Raw genomic sequence first — 15,866 nt, 5'->3', positions numbered from 1 at the left:
GCGAGTCTTTCCCCCGACCACACAGTATGAATTGGAATAAAGTGGGCAGATTTAGTCAATCGATCGACAATTACCCAAATTGCGTCGTGACCTGCTTGTGAGCGAGGTAATCCAACGATGAAATCCATAGTGATCCTCTCCCACTTCCACACTGGTATAGGTAAGCTCTGAAGTTTCCCCGCATGAAGTCGATGTTCAGCTTTAACTTGCTGACAAGTTAAGCACTTAGCCACAAAGTCTGCAACTTCCTTTTTCATTCCAGGCCACCAGTAAATTAACTTCAAATCTTTATACATTTTTATACTCCCAGGGTGTACAGTATACGGCGCCCGATGTGCTTCTGCTAGAATCTCTTCTTTAATACCAGAATCTGCCGGTACACAGAGTCTATCACCAAATTTTAATAATCCCTGATCATCGTCTCGAAAATCACTATCATGATCACCAGTGATCTTATCTCGAATCTTCTGCAGAAATTCATCTTGAGTTTGCTTTTCCCTAATTCGATCGATCAGGGTAGGTTGCACCACTAATGACATAAGTCTCCGAGGCGTATCAGGGGCTACAACTTCCAAAGTCAATTGCTCCATTTCCTTTATCAACAGTGGTTGCATTGTTATCGACATTGCCAAATTTTCTGTCGATTTTCGACTCAAAGCATCTGCTACAACATTAGCTTTTCCTGGATGATAGAGGATAGTCAAATCATAATGCTTGAGCAACTCCAACCATCTACGTTGTCTCAAGTTTAATTCCTTCTGAGTAAACAGATACTTTAAGCTCTTATGATCTGTGTACACTTCACAACGCTCGCCGTAGAGGTAGTGGCGCCAAAGCTTCAAAGCAAATACCACAGCTGCTAACTCCAAATCATGTGTAGGGTAGTTCTTTTCATAATCCTTTAACTGGCGAGAAGCATAAGCAATTACTCTGCCATTCTGTATTAGAACACACCCTAGACCATTCAGTGATGCATCGCTGTAAATCACATAATCCACTCCAGTAACAGGCAAAGCCAGAATCGGGGCGGTAGTCAACCGTTCCTTTAGCTCTTGAAAGCTTCTTTCGCAGGCTTCGTTCCATAGGAATTTAGCTCCTTTATGCGTAAGTCGAGTGAGAGGAGTAGACATTTTCGCAAATCCCTCGACAAACCTTCGATAATATCCTGCCAACCCAAGGAAACTCCGAATTTCTGTAACACTGGTCGGCCTAGGCCAATCTTTAATTGCCTCTATCTTCTTTGGATCCACAGCTATTCCAGTTTCTGAAATCACATGGCCCAGAAATGCCACTTCTCGAAGCCAAAATTCACATTTCTTTAACTTTGCAAACAGTTTCTTTTTTCGAAGCACTTCTAACACCATTCTCAAATGGTCTTCATGCTCCTTATCACTTCGGGAATATATCAAGATGTCATCAATAAACACTACCACGAATCTGTCCAAATAGGGCTTAAAGACACGGTTCATTAAATCCATAAATGCTGCGGGAGCATTAGTCAATCCAAATGGCATGACTGTAAATTCATAATGCCCATACCGTGTTCTAAAAGCAGTTTTCGAGACATCCTCAGGCTTGATTTTGAGCTGATGATACCCAGATTGCAAATCAATCTTAGAATAGACTTTCGATCCTTGCAGCTGATCGAATAAGTCATCAATTCTGGGCAATGGATATTTATTCTTGATTGTGACTTTGTTGATTTCTCGGTAATCCACGCACAATCGAAGAGATCCATCCTTCTTTTTGACAAATAACATCGGTGCTCCCCAAGGCGATACACTCGGCCGAATGAATCCTTTGTCTAACAAATCTTGTAACTGTGCCTTCAGCTCCTTCAATTCAGCAGGTGCCATTCGATAAGGCGCTTTAGAAAGAGGGGTAGTTCCAGGGACAAGATCTATCACAAACTCAACCTCCCTATCAGGTGGCATGCCCGGCAATTCAGCTGGAAACACATCCCCGAATTTTCGCACAACCGGGATATCATTAATCTTGATGACTTCGCTGTCACTCACAGAAATGCTAGCCAAATAGGCTACACAACCTCTCCGTATCAACTGTCGGGCTCGCGAAGAACTAATAGTCATTGCGAACAATGAACTCTGACACCCCTTATAAACAAACTCCTGTTGACCCGGTTCCCTAAAGGTCACCGTTCTGTTCGTGCAATCTATGGTGGCATAATACTGTGTCAACCAATCCATACCCAATACTACATCAAACTCACCTAGTTTGTGTAGTGCTAATAAATTCACTGGCATAATCAAGTCGCCTACCCTAACTGGGCAGCGAGGGCAAAACTCACGAACCTTTAGGGTATGGTCAGGTACAATTACTCGTCCCAGATGCACAGTAGGTGCTAAAGGAATGCTATGCAACTCGGCGAACTGCCAATCAATAAAAGAATGCGAAGCACCAGTATCAAATAATGCACGAACACGAATATCATAAAGCATAATAATACCTGCTACGACCTCCTGTGCTGCTGCGGCGCCCTCGGTCTGGGCGGCATACATCCGCCCGCTCGAACCCTGTTGCGAACTCTCCGACTGCCGCTGTCCTGGTGGTCGCCTAGACTGATAGGGTGCTGTCGGGGTCCCCTGGCTCGGAGCTGAAGATGCAGGTACAGAAACTGACGAGGGTGCAGGCAAAGAACCTCTCGGACACTCTGAACGAAAGTGGCCCTCCTGGCCGCAAAGAAAACACCTGCCCCCACGCTGTGGACACTGTGGCGGTACGTGAGGCCCACCACAGATAACACAACGCGGTGGTCGACGACGCTCGGGTGCTCCACGGGGTGCTGAAGAGCTTCAACCCCTCGACTGACCTGACTGTCCCCTCGGATACTTTGGTGGCTTTCTAAAGGATTGCTGACCACTGCTCTCCACTGCTGGTCTTTTTTCTTTGTTTCTATCCACAACATCTCTTTCTTTCATAATTTCGGCCTCTTTTTCAACGATCAAGGCCCGGTTCACAACATCCCGGTAAGTGGATAGGTTTGACGCCTGGACCAATCGAAAAATCGCAGGTCGCAAACCCACCTCAAAAATGCGAGCCTTGTCCTCATCATCTCTAACCACAAAAGGAACACAGTGCAGTAATCGGGAGAACTCTCGTTCATACTCTGCCACTGTCCTGTCCCCCTGTCTCAAATTTCTCAGATCTCTTTCCATCTGCCTCTTTACACTCTGGGGAAAAATAGGTAGTCAACAGTAATTCCTTGAACCGCGTCCAGGTAATAGCGGACAAATCAGTACGAGGATCCTCACGAATGTCTATCCACCACCTGTAAGCCTCGCCGTCAAGGTGGTGTGTCGCAAACCAAACCCGGTACCGCTCCTCAACAAAGGTATCATAGAATAGCTTCTCCATGTGCATTAACCATTTCTCGACCACCCAGTGATCTGCTTTCTCCCCGTCAAAGACATGAGGGTTGCAGCGACGGAATGCATTCAGTTGTTCCATCATCCGTTCTCGCTCCTCAACCCCCACCATCTCAGGTAACACTGTCCCTGATGCCGCTACAGGTACTGATGATGGTGCTACTGTCTGCAGTCGGGGCTCTACCCTCGGGGCTACTGGGGGTATATCGGGTACCGGTGACGGTGCTCTCGCAGTGGTGCCCCTCTCTGGTGCTATAGGTACAGAATCAGAAAGTACAGAATCTGGAATCTCTCTGTCGGTCGTCTGCTGCAGTAACAGATCCTCTAACCTCTTCATCCTGTCCTCCTGTCGACGCACAGCATCCATCTGCTGTCGTGCGGCCGCAGCCTGCTGAGCAACCAAATCTGTCAACTTCGCGAGCTGATCCTGCAACTCATGAATCCTACTAGATCCCGAAGTAACAGCAGTCCCCACTTCCTCTACATCCGCCGCCTCAGCTACCCCGGCGGCTTGCGAACGAGTCAAGGGCATCTTGAGCTGCAGCACAAAACAAATATAGATTAATAAAACCTATACTACTGAACCCTCATTGAGTATATAAACCAACTAATTAAGCGAAAGTAATGAAATGTAACGCATACTAACTTCCGATGTCACATTGTCGGCCGCCAACGTGACCCTCTGCAAAGTTAGTACTTGCACATCCCGATCAAACTCCTACTATTCAGAGTTTATAGATACCCAATCAAAGTACTTTCGCTAACAACAACCTCAACTAGACTGCGTCTCTCACGAGCCTATTCTTATAGTCCAACAAGCCTAAGATTTACTAGGTCTACTAAAACTCAACCCTAGGCTCTAATACCACTATAATCTGTCACGCCCGGGTACCAGCGGAAGCATATCCGGTACGTGTACAGACCCGCCATACACCTGCAGTATATAAGGCGTCTACAAGCAACAAGTCGATAGGAAGTAAAACAAGAAAGTCCTATCCTGATATCAGAGCAAAGTATAAGTCGATATACAACGAGTATCCAATCCGAGTCAATATACAAAGAGTATACAATCCAAGATCTCAGCAAAAAGGAGAAGTAACACCACTATTATCTCAACCCGAAAGTAAATATACATCATGGGTATACACAAAACGAACAGATACAATGGTGGTCTCTCTATATATATGGACATCACCCTCGGCCGTAGCCCGAGTAGCAAGGTGATCAACTAGCACGCTCCTAGCAATGTCTAGCTAGACGCGACTCCCTTGCCACGATCCCTAGCCTCTCCTGCAGATGGCTCTGTAAAAACAACCACCAAAAGGGCGTGAGAACTATTAACAATAGTTCCCAATGGGTAAGCCGCCAGCCTCGGCGAATTACACCACTAGGCTCATAATGTATTAAATGAAAATAAAAGCAGTAATTTGCATGATATATTTTTAATGCTAACAATTAATGAACATGTAAGCAACATGTAATCATAGTCTCAATAGTGACGAATCAACTGATTAATAGAAGCATAGCAACTACTATAAGCATGAACATAGGCATAAAAAGTAACTACTGTACACTGTAACTGGTAATCGTTCATTACTGTTCAATTTCTTTTAGCACTTTCCTTTCATTCACAGGGACCTACCCAAGGTAGTCCAGCTTGCGCCGCGCCTAATGGCCCCGTGGTAGTATACACTCCCCACGGCAATCTACTTCGGCATCCAATCCCGCATAGGCGAGCAACTGTCGCGTAGGCTAACTCCGGAGTGCCGGCTTGTAGGGAGCTACCCTCACAAGCGTGTGCGAATGAGCACGATGGCAAGCAAGCAAAATCCATTATCCACATGTCACAATTTTCATATTTTCATTGCAAAGTTCTGACCCTCGATCCTCTGATCGGAATTTCAATACACAATTAGTAACAAGAGCTAATATCTACTAGATTGTAACATGTAAGAGTAAAGCTAAATCACATGGCATAATAATCTCTCCACAAGTATGGCACTATCAACATAGTCATGAGCATGTCATAGTTTTCTATGTTAGAGTCAAGAGAATGTCATTGTTCTTTACTTTAAAGTGCATTCTACACTTGTTCATAAGTCATTCTACTAACTTGAATATAAATATAAAGATTTTCATGGATAAGTGTTCTCTACTTTATAGAGACTTCATTCCGAATATGTTCAACATTATAATAACGAATGTCAAGCCCCTTTATTAATCATATAAGCGCACAATAATACCATTTCTATAATACATATAGAACATAAGGGAGTTTCACTTGCTCTGGTTAGGTCCGACCCACCTAGTACTAGGCTCCAACTATTCACAAGAAGTCCCGCAATCGGCTCAACGAAGCCCCAATGCTGCTGAAAAACAAACGTCAAGATTGGATTAAATCTACGGCCGAAATGTCCGATTTCGGCTCAATTCACATCTCGTATCAAGTAGTAACATAAATCGCTGTTTTGGTTCACCTTAGTACCTCCAAATAAGTCTCTAAAGGCTTCCCAAAGCCGCTCAAGGATGATGCAAAGGTCGGTCGAACTCCCGCTGCGATCAACCGAATACGACATCAAAATCATCATATATTAGCAAATATAGTCGGAATCTTGCGAATTCAGTTTTCTAACTGAAATCCCTGCTTACCTCAGGTTAGAACACCTTCTAAACCCGCTTCCAAGGTCACCAACTAAGTTCCAAGTGGTTCGAGAACCTGCTGCGAAGGAACAAGTCCAAACTGCATCAATTCGAGCACATAACCCGTGTATAGTCCAAAATAGCTTTATAAAGACCTAATTAGCTTTACTAGGCTTCAAAGTAACATATTCCAAGTTAAAGGAAGTTAATCCACAGCTAAACAACTCAGCCTTAAGTGTTAAAACCTCAGTCTAACACAGCACGAAGCAGAAATGCGAAAGCGATGCTCAACTTGCCGAAAACAACATCAATCACGAATAACTTGAGTCGATTACCTGCTTAAGCATCCAACCAGCAAACCCCTGGTTCAAAGCTGCGGAAAAACCTCCAAAATACTCTCTCCCACGACCACGCAACCCCTGCGATGCTCGCAATCAGCGAAGAACGTGCGTGGCGACGAAAACGACTAAAACGGCGAGCTCTTTGTAGAGAGAGAAAAATCCTAGAGAGAGAAAGAAAGAAATGGTAGAGAACTCTCCTCTGGTCTCAAGACCCTTCCACAGAGCTCCTGGAGTCGAGCTGGGGGTTTTAGATAGGGATTAGAAGGTGAAATTACCAAAAAGCCCATGCTGCCACGTTTCTGCATTGTGTACCGGTACAAGCTAATGGCTGTACCGGTACAGCAAGCAGAAAAAGCTGAGTTTCGCCGGTTCAATGCACTTTCCTGTTTCCGACATTCCGATCACTCTCAAACTTATGTGTAAACATCTTTAAACCCTTTTGAACATGTGAAAGGGTTCCACATATCATTCCTCACACTCGAATTTCGCAATTTACAAAAATTCAGTGTATTACATATCTATAAATAAAATATTATATAATAACATATTTATATAGAAAATAAAGTAAAATTATATATATATATATATATATATATATATATATATATATAAAATTTTTGGGGATTCTAAAGTGTGTACTGAAGGGCCTCCTCGTTTTGCGCGAGCCGGGGCGGACGGGCATCGGCGAGAGGTCCGCTCTCTCTCTCAGGCGGTCCACTAGGTGATGCCCACGTCGTGGACCTCGTGGACCGCGTGCAAAAAAGCAAATTGAACCCGCCAATTTTTTACTGCAGCTCTTTGTTTTCCTTCCTTCACGGTCGGCCCCACTTTTGCCATAGGATGGGGACAGGCTTCTCTAATTAGTATGTTCATAAATAATATAATAAAAATGCTACGATGTTAAATGCTTGTTTGAAACAACACTCGCCGTGTTCCCGACGAGAAATTCTACACTGTCACACTTGCACCACGTCATCAATAACAAACCAATCACATTCCTTTTTTTCAAATAAAAGTACAATAAAAATATTTTTTTATGATCATGATGGGATATATATTCTTAAAAAAATTAATTTGATTGGTTTGTTACGCCACGTCACTAATACACCCGTTGCATTCTAGAATTTTTCGTTCCCGACACAAGGGATAGTTGCTAGTTATTAAATTAAATAGTCATTAAAACGTACTGTCATAAGCCATAGAACCTGAATTTGTTTTTTTATTCTTTTTATCATTCTATTCCATTTGTTTTGACAAACTATTTTTATATGGCAGGGTATATATTATTAACGGTCAAAAAAATATATATATTGAATCGGTATATTAAGGTGAGTTAATTTTTATGGTTTCATTTGTTACTTTGATTGGTTAATTTGATAGATGATACACAATATTTTGGCTAATTTGTGCAAAGATAACGTCACTAATTACTCCAAAATTGTCATTAGCAGGTTTGAGTAAATATTGATGGTTTCATAATTTGCTAAATGCGTTGAAGCAGATACTGTAGCTTTATTTTATTAAAGTAAATAAATTTTTATATTATAGATGTTAATATTTGATATTTATAATTTTTTATTTTTTTTATTGTTGCAAGTGAACTAAAATGATATATCGACCTTTAATTTCTTAGTTCCGTAAGTCATTACAAGATTGACGTATATAAGACATATCTTTTTTTGTTTTTAAATATTATATTACAGTTTAATCTTTTTTTTGTTCTATGTCGATTCAGAAGTAATTTTTTAAATGGTTATTTTTAACTTGATTCAAAAAAAAATTAATAAAAATTTATTTTGTAAAAATTAATATACATTATATAAAAACTAGAAAAAAAAAAGATAAAATTAAAATCTGTGCATCATACGGGATAGTTGCAAGTTATTAAATAGTTATTAAATAATAAATTGATAGAGAGTGTGTGTTTTTTTGGTTTTTTTTTTTTTTTCTTCGTTTGGGCGGTGGTGGGATCGGCGGTGTGCGTGCGTGTCTGCGGGTGGGGAGAGAGGAGTGGGAGGGGGCTGAGAAAGAGAGACACAGAGAGAGAGAGAGAGAGAGAGAGAGAGAGAGGGGTGCGGGTGGGGAGCCAGAGAATGAGAGAGAGGCTTCAGGAGATGGGAGAGGGGAGGGAAAAAATTATTAACTCTTTTTTTAGATAAAAAATCTTAAAAAAAAAAAACCCAAGGTCGACATAGCATTGCATCACATCAGGGTAATTAAACATATTTTAACAATTATAAAATAAAGCCTAAATACTTAAAATATTTTTTTTAAAAAAAAAAACACACAACGATATTATAGTCTTAACACAATTAGATTGTACTACACATGCATAAACTAACCGAAACTAACCAAAGAGACCTACTAACTTAGACTCCAAATTTTATCACTTTTTAAGAAAGTTTTTGATAGCACAAAAATTGTGGTCTACCGCCAATGCTGCAATGGCACCTGTGAGTACATACAGCGACCAGAGTTCGTAGTCGTCCTGCTTTTCTGCCTCTACCGCTGGCTCCTTCGCCGCCGCCGCCGCCGCCGCCTCCGCAGCCGCGGCCGCCTCCGCAGCCGCCGCCGCCCTCTCTTCATTAATAAAATAAATAAATAAATAAATAAATAAATAAATATACAAATAAACGTACATAAAAAGAGGAGATAAAGGAGAGCGAAAGAAAAATAAATAAAAAATTTTTATCTTATTTACTTCCATCTTGCGATGACGAGGCCATATTATGAGAGAAGCTGAGGCGGGTGGAGAGCGGAGCGTCAAGAGGTGTTGGGGGGGCGAGGAGGGGAACGGACGGTGAGCTGAGATAGGATTTGGGTACTATTTATAAACTTATTAAAGGGGCCGATACAGTAAAAACTTGGGGCGCAAGTTACATTTCTTGGGGCTCAAGTTATATTTATTAAAAGTAGGGGTGGGCCTAAATAAGGCCCGGCCCGATGGGCCATGTTTGGGCTGGGCTTTGGGTATTAAAAATACAACTTTGGGTTTGGGCCGGGTTTAAAAATTTAGGCCCGAATAAATTTTGGGTCTATTTGGGCATGTCCAAGCCCGACCTGAGCCCGACCCAAAAGCCCGATATATTAATTATCAAAATAAAATATTTAATTATATATATTATTTATTTATAGTATATCATATATAGTATATATTGTTATTAATGATATGTGCTTATATATATGAGGATATATTATATATTAACAAAATATTTAGTTCTATATTATGATATATTTGATGTTAGATATTAATTTCTTTGATGTGATAAAACTAAAAATAGGTATTTTATTTTAATTTTATACAAATAAAAGTATTTATGTATTATATGATAAATGCATAAAATAGGCTTCCAGAAAGCCTGATGGGTATTGGGCATTGGGTTTGGGCTTGGGCCGGGCCTTAATTTTTTTAAAAAATTGGCTAAAAGCCCGACACGAAGCCCAACATTTTTTTTGGGCCGGGCTTGGGCATAGTAATACTCGACCCAAGCCCGACCCAGTTCCACCCCTAATTAAAAGGGCCGCTACGGTAAAAACTCGACGAGTTGGACATAACCTCGGTGGACCACCTGTTTATATATATATATATAGAGTCCGGCTACTAGACTAACGATAGTATCAAGCCCTTGGTACTATTGAGTTTTCTACCATTAGATCTACCCTTTGATCATTTCCATCCGTTAGATTATACTATTAAACCAACCACCCACTCAACCCTAGGGGACCACTATCAATTTAACTGGGGACCACTATCATCCTAACCGCTCATTTTTTCATCCAACGGCCGAAAACTCAATAGTACCAAAGGCTTGGTACTATTGATAGTATAGTAGCATAATTCTATATATATATATATATATATATATATATACTAGTCTACAAACGAGCGCTGCACGTGTTAATTAGCAAACTAAATTTAAAAATAAAAATTATATATATATAGTTATTTTTAAAATAAATAATATTTAAATTTGTGTTATATAGTGTAATTTTAAAATTTCTATGATGATCAAACTAAATAATAGTTTTTTTTTCCTTAACTTTAGTTCATAGTTAAGAATGATATTAAGTTATTAACAGTAATAACTAATTTAACCATTTATTTGATAAAATTTTCAACTTTACTATGTATGAAAACTTAAATTAAAAAAAAATTTGAATATGACAATCTGAGAAACAAAATAGCTAAAAGACTATTTTAGAATTGAATGAGTTACATAATTTTTTTTTATAATTACAATTAAAATAATATTAATTATTAATTATAAAAATAAAATCAAATGAGAAAGAAACAATTTTAATTCTAAAATTAAACATAAAGAGTTGGACACTACGTATTAAAGTGACTTGTAAATAATTAAATATATAAAAGTTTGACCAAATTATAAATTTTTTTGAGAGACTTTGAAGATAAAGTATGTTATGAAAACCAATTCTTAATATATTTTTCGTCTTTTTAGTCGGTGATCATTCCATTTTTGAAGAAAAAAAACTATTAATTTGTTAAGATTTACACTTGAAGTATATTCATTTTTTTTAAGAAAATTTCTCAAATCTTGACTTTTGCTTAAACAAATTGATTTTCTTTATCTTGTTTAATAGTATAAATAGTTTCAATTAAAATAATTTTACGGCTGTAGTTTATAGAATCATCTCTTTCAATTAAATCACTTTAAAAATTTATAAGTATTGACTTCCTAAACAACTCTCCAATTGCTGAATTTTGTTATATATATTATAAAAAAGAGATGTGATTATAATTATAGCTGCAAGCTATATATATTGTTAAATTTAGAATTAGTATTTTATTTTTATCTCTTAAACACTGTTGTTTTGCAATTCAATAACTTTTCATATTCTTTATTAAAAAGTGACATTCCAATATTGAAGATAACAAATTAATTTGAAAAAAATTTAAGAACCAAAAGCCATGTGAGAAAATAAATTTAATTTCATAAAAATAAAATAATAGCATGTGCTAAAAATGGTTAGAAAATGTCTAATAATTTACTTATAAATTACACAATCATGATTTATATTTTTTTAATTATTTGTATTATACATTTAATTGCAATTCAATATATTAAAAAATTCATAAGCCTAGAATGATATAGATAAAAAAATGATTAAAAAATCATTATCAATACAATTTATCTTACTCAAAAGGTTTCATATTAAAATGAAAAAAATCAATTAATTCATAAAGTGAAACAATATTACTATGCAACCTATTCAATGACAAATTAAAAAAAGATTCTTTGAAACACTGTCGATATGATCTTCTATCACATAAGCATGGAGAAATTAAATAAAGTGTAAAGAAATAAAGAATAAACAAAGCAATATGAAATTAATATATAATTCATATTATAAAATAACAAATTAAATAATTAAAAAAATTTTATCATTTACCAAGATTATAGCATTCTTCCAAATCTAGAGAGGATGCACAATCTTATCTCTTCCAAATTGAAGTTCCAATTGATGTCATACCTATGACAATATTGACAATATTGACTCCTTATATAGAAAAGAAAAAATACTCAATATTGACAATATTGACTCCTTATTGTAATTTTCACATGTGAAATTGACATTTCATTAATGAAAAGATCATTAGTCATGAATAATATGAACAAATAGTAGCATATGAAAATGGGAAAAGGTTATTTCTTAAAATATTTGTGGTATTTGGGCAAATAACTCAGAATTTCACGATTTATCGACAATTATTGATTTGACACTGAAGGTTAGTGCATGAGAACTTATGTATGTATCACATATTTTCAAATAGAAAAAGATGCTATTAATTTTAGAGTCTATACAAATAGTTTGTGCATGATGGGGGAAAGGTGTTATTCATATTAGTGGTTTTTCTATAGGGAGGGAAAAAATATATATCTTCTTCATTTTTGTATACCCTATGATGATGTTTGGAAAGAATGGAAATTTGAACAGTTTATACTATAATGTTAAACTTATGCAATTTATCATCCACCGTATGTAAATAAACTCGAGTCAATCTCCAGATTGGTTTGTTTGAAGTGTCATGTAATTTACCATTAAGTTTATGTAAATATATATCTTCTTTATCTTTGCACACTTTATGATGTTGTTTAGAAAGAATAGAAATTTGGAACGTTTACACTTTAATGTCACAATTATGCAATTTATCATCTATCGTATATAAAAAAATTTGAGTACATTCCCAGCTTGGTTTGCTCGAAATACTGTATAATTAATCATCCAGCTTCTATAGATGCAATTTGTCACCTGACTTATGTAAATACACTCGAGCAATTCTCCAGTTTTGTTTGGTTGAAATGGCGTGCAATTTATCATCTGCATTTGGGTTAATATATTTAAAGGCTATAAGTGTATTTACTACGTAATAGGAAATTGTTCATTATCGATGCAACGGGAACACCAGAATATATTGTCACATATCTTACCGAATGCTTTGCAATTATGACACATTTTATACCACTGGTCGTATGATGTGTTGAATCCGATAATTTTAGTCTTATATGTTATTTTTACATTTTATTAATGAAGCGATAATAAGGAATTAAATAATATGGGAAAATAGCAGAATATTTAATTGGGAAATAGTTATTTTCCTAAACATTTGTGGAGGAATAGTTTTTTATTAACCATAAGTATAACTCGCTGTAATTTTATTTTTTTCTTATGAATTTATCCAGATAACCCGATATTTAATGTTTTTTGTAACATTATTTATTCAACTGTCACGCCCCGGGACCGATTTTAAAAGCCATTACCATTTTGAAATCTCATAGTCGCGGAAGATGTGCCATATATTTTTTTTTTTCCAACCTGGCCCACGTGACGTACAGACCCGCCACAAATACAAAGTTCATCTGTCCACTCGGACAGAGTCTCCTTTGTATTTGCACGGCATACCAACGGATACAACAGGATCACAACCACAACCTACATTTACCAATCAGCAACCAATTCATGATATGCATTTTCATACAGCTAACAATCCTTAGAGATGATGCATGCATCTAAACACTCCTTAGGCGCTGGATGATGCAATGCATAGTACAACAATCATCCTATTTAAAAGTGCTTCCCACATGGAAGCTTTTATTTTTAAAATCTAATTCATTCATACATGAAAATCATTCAAAAATCTTTTGAAAACTGTTTCCTACACGGAAACTCTATTTTAAAAACCGACTATTTCGAGGGGTAGAAAACCACGATGCGTAAATTCATAAATACAAATCCGAGAACCACAAAGTATACAAACATCCCAAAACTGAAGATCCATAAACCAAATCCACAAATCCACAAATCCACAAATCCACAAATTCAACCAGCTCACAACATTCAAACATCAAGTATGATCATCTAACTGAACCATATAAATTAACTAAGCTATAACAACAGAATAGTAAGGATAAAAACTAAATCGATAACCTGGGTCGGAAGCTCTATCGACCGCTACGAACGTACCTTACGTCTCGTCCCAAAACTCATCACCTGCAATACCTGAAAAATGGTAGGGGAGGTGAGAACATGTAAACATGTCTCCCCTCCCAGTGGGTACCGCAAGCCGATGAAGGCGAGGAGTACTCACCGGATCAAGAAGAGCTAAACAACAGTACGGGTCAGTAGAAAATACAGTAGCAATAATAATGAATGAAAGAGACAGATATATGAAAGAAGTACAACTACCGCTACTGTAATGGACAACTGAATGTATACATGTAACAAGACTATAGTAGCAAGACAATGTAATGAAAGAACTGAAGGTATACAAGCAACAACCGCTACTATAGTTATATGCGTCAACCGGACAAGAAGTCCAAATATACCCAATCTGGTACCTGCTATATTGGTCCGCAGACCTCAAGCGCTGCCTGTCACTAACCTGCACCGACCTGATTCACCCGCCCCACAGGACGACCCATCCGGATAAGTACACCTCCGATCGGTGGCCAAACCGATCCGGTGTCGTGAATACCCCCAAGTGCTGTGACTAAGTCATGCTGGTATGCTCAATACAAAAATCGGCTGAAACCGGTATCTAGGCCGAAGCCAAAAATAAGGGCGTACAACGCCGAACCACGATCAACCAGATCGAAACACATGACAAGAGAGTCGATGTGTTGCCTAGACCCAAGGTCCATAGAGTCCAACTGACCAACAAGGTCCCTGATACAAAGTACGAGAACCGACCAACCAGGTCAACAGATACGGAGTGCAACAACCAACCAACTAGATCAATAGATACCGAATGCAACAACCGACCAACTAAGTCAACAGATACTGAATGCAACAACAGATCAACTAGGTCAACAGATACGGAATGCAACAACAGACAAACTAGGTCAACAGATACGCATATAGATAGAACTGCTCTACTCCTACTCGGGATACTAAGCATGCAAACAACAAGTAGTGTATAACGAATAAACAAGGATGCAAGGCTCAATATACTATGCGATAGTAACAACAGAAGAGTAAGGGCAAGAAACCATCACCAAGCGTGCACCACTGTACCGACGTCGGATCGAAGTACCCACCTGTAAGGATGTCGCGTCTGTCTCCTGACTGCAAAAGAATGTCGACAGGACCTATAGAGGGTCCACCGGGTTAGTATCTAACCCACAACTAATAACCACAGTATTCCCAACCTCACAAATAATTTCACGAAGATCGGTTTCCCAATACCGATTACCGTAACTCGCCGGAAGTCCCGAAAACCACACCGGGACGTTGTCGGGACCCACTAAGTGTCCCGAAACTCACCGACTCGTGTCACGAGTCACCTGCTGCCCCAATACACTCCAATTTGGATGTTTTGGCAGCAAACACAAGATAACACCACTACACAATTATCCTCGAATAATTGTACGAATCCGGATTTTCGAAAGTGTCTATTTCGACACCGGAACCCACCGTCGCTCACCCATCATCACCGAACCCACAAAATGATGATGGTGACCATCCAACAAGGCTCAGCGATAAATTACAGGATAACCAAACCACGTCGGAAGAAATCCGAACCGAAACCGCGTTCTTTCGGCGAATTTCGCCGAAAAACGGGCCCGAATTGACTTTTCGATTTCCGCGAAAGCTACAGGATCATGGACAATCAGTCCAGTGGTCAAACACACTCATACACACTGCCCACAGTAGCCACAAGGTGTACAATTGCACAAAAGCCCCTGTATTTACATAAAATCCATCATTTTATGTAAATCGGGCGACTTCTATGACTCGTTCCCACAAACTGAGGACTTCTAAGTTTCGCTGAGACACATACTGACAGGTCTCGACGTGCCGGAGGCCGTGCTCATGGTCCGGAGCGCAACAGGTCACTGTGGGAAGCGCGGGAGCAACCCGAAGTTCTGCAAACAGCGCGCAGTCGGGAAAGATCGCACCAAATAGGGCTAACCGGACAGTGTTGATCCAAAGTGAGGTGAGCACTATGATCAGCACTGACCATCGATCACCGTGCTCA

The 15,866-nt window shown here is 38.7% G+C and overlaps 2 long non-coding RNA genes across 5 annotated transcripts; both read right to left on the bottom strand.

Annotated features, from left to right (window-relative positions):
• Positions 1-4,649: 4,649 nt before the first annotated feature.
• LOC109704237 lies at positions 4,650-6,926 on the bottom strand. 4 transcript variants are annotated; one of them, XR_002214248.1, is made up of 5 exons: positions 6,362-6,926; positions 6,036-6,105; positions 5,864-5,939; positions 5,692-5,755; positions 4,650-4,688 (listed from the first exon to the last, which is right to left on the bottom strand). It is a non-coding gene; the product is annotated as an uncharacterized LOC109704237 (long non-coding RNA). The 4 variants fall into 4 exon arrangements; XR_002214249.1 differs by lacking the exon at positions 4,650-4,688 and having other exon boundaries at positions 5,509-5,755; positions 5,872-5,939; positions 6,362-6,925; XR_002214247.1 differs by lacking the exon at positions 4,650-4,688 and having other exon boundaries at positions 5,509-5,755; positions 6,036-6,102; positions 6,362-6,925.
• A 1,374-nt stretch (positions 6,927-8,300) lies between these two features.
• Positions 8,301-9,186, bottom strand: LOC109704238. The gene is made up of 2 exons (XR_002214250.1): positions 9,069-9,186; positions 8,301-8,947 (listed from the first exon to the last, which is right to left on the bottom strand). It is a non-coding gene; the product is annotated as an uncharacterized LOC109704238 (long non-coding RNA).
• Positions 9,187-15,866: the final 6,680 nt, after the last annotated feature.

This window comes from Ananas comosus, unplaced genomic scaffold (genome assembly GCF_001540865.1).
Source record: "Ananas comosus cultivar F153 unplaced genomic scaffold, ASM154086v1, whole genome shotgun sequence".
Taxonomy (NCBI): Eukaryota; Viridiplantae; Streptophyta; class Magnoliopsida; order Poales; family Bromeliaceae; genus Ananas; species Ananas comosus.
This window is presented reverse-complemented; position numbering and strand designations above follow the sequence as displayed.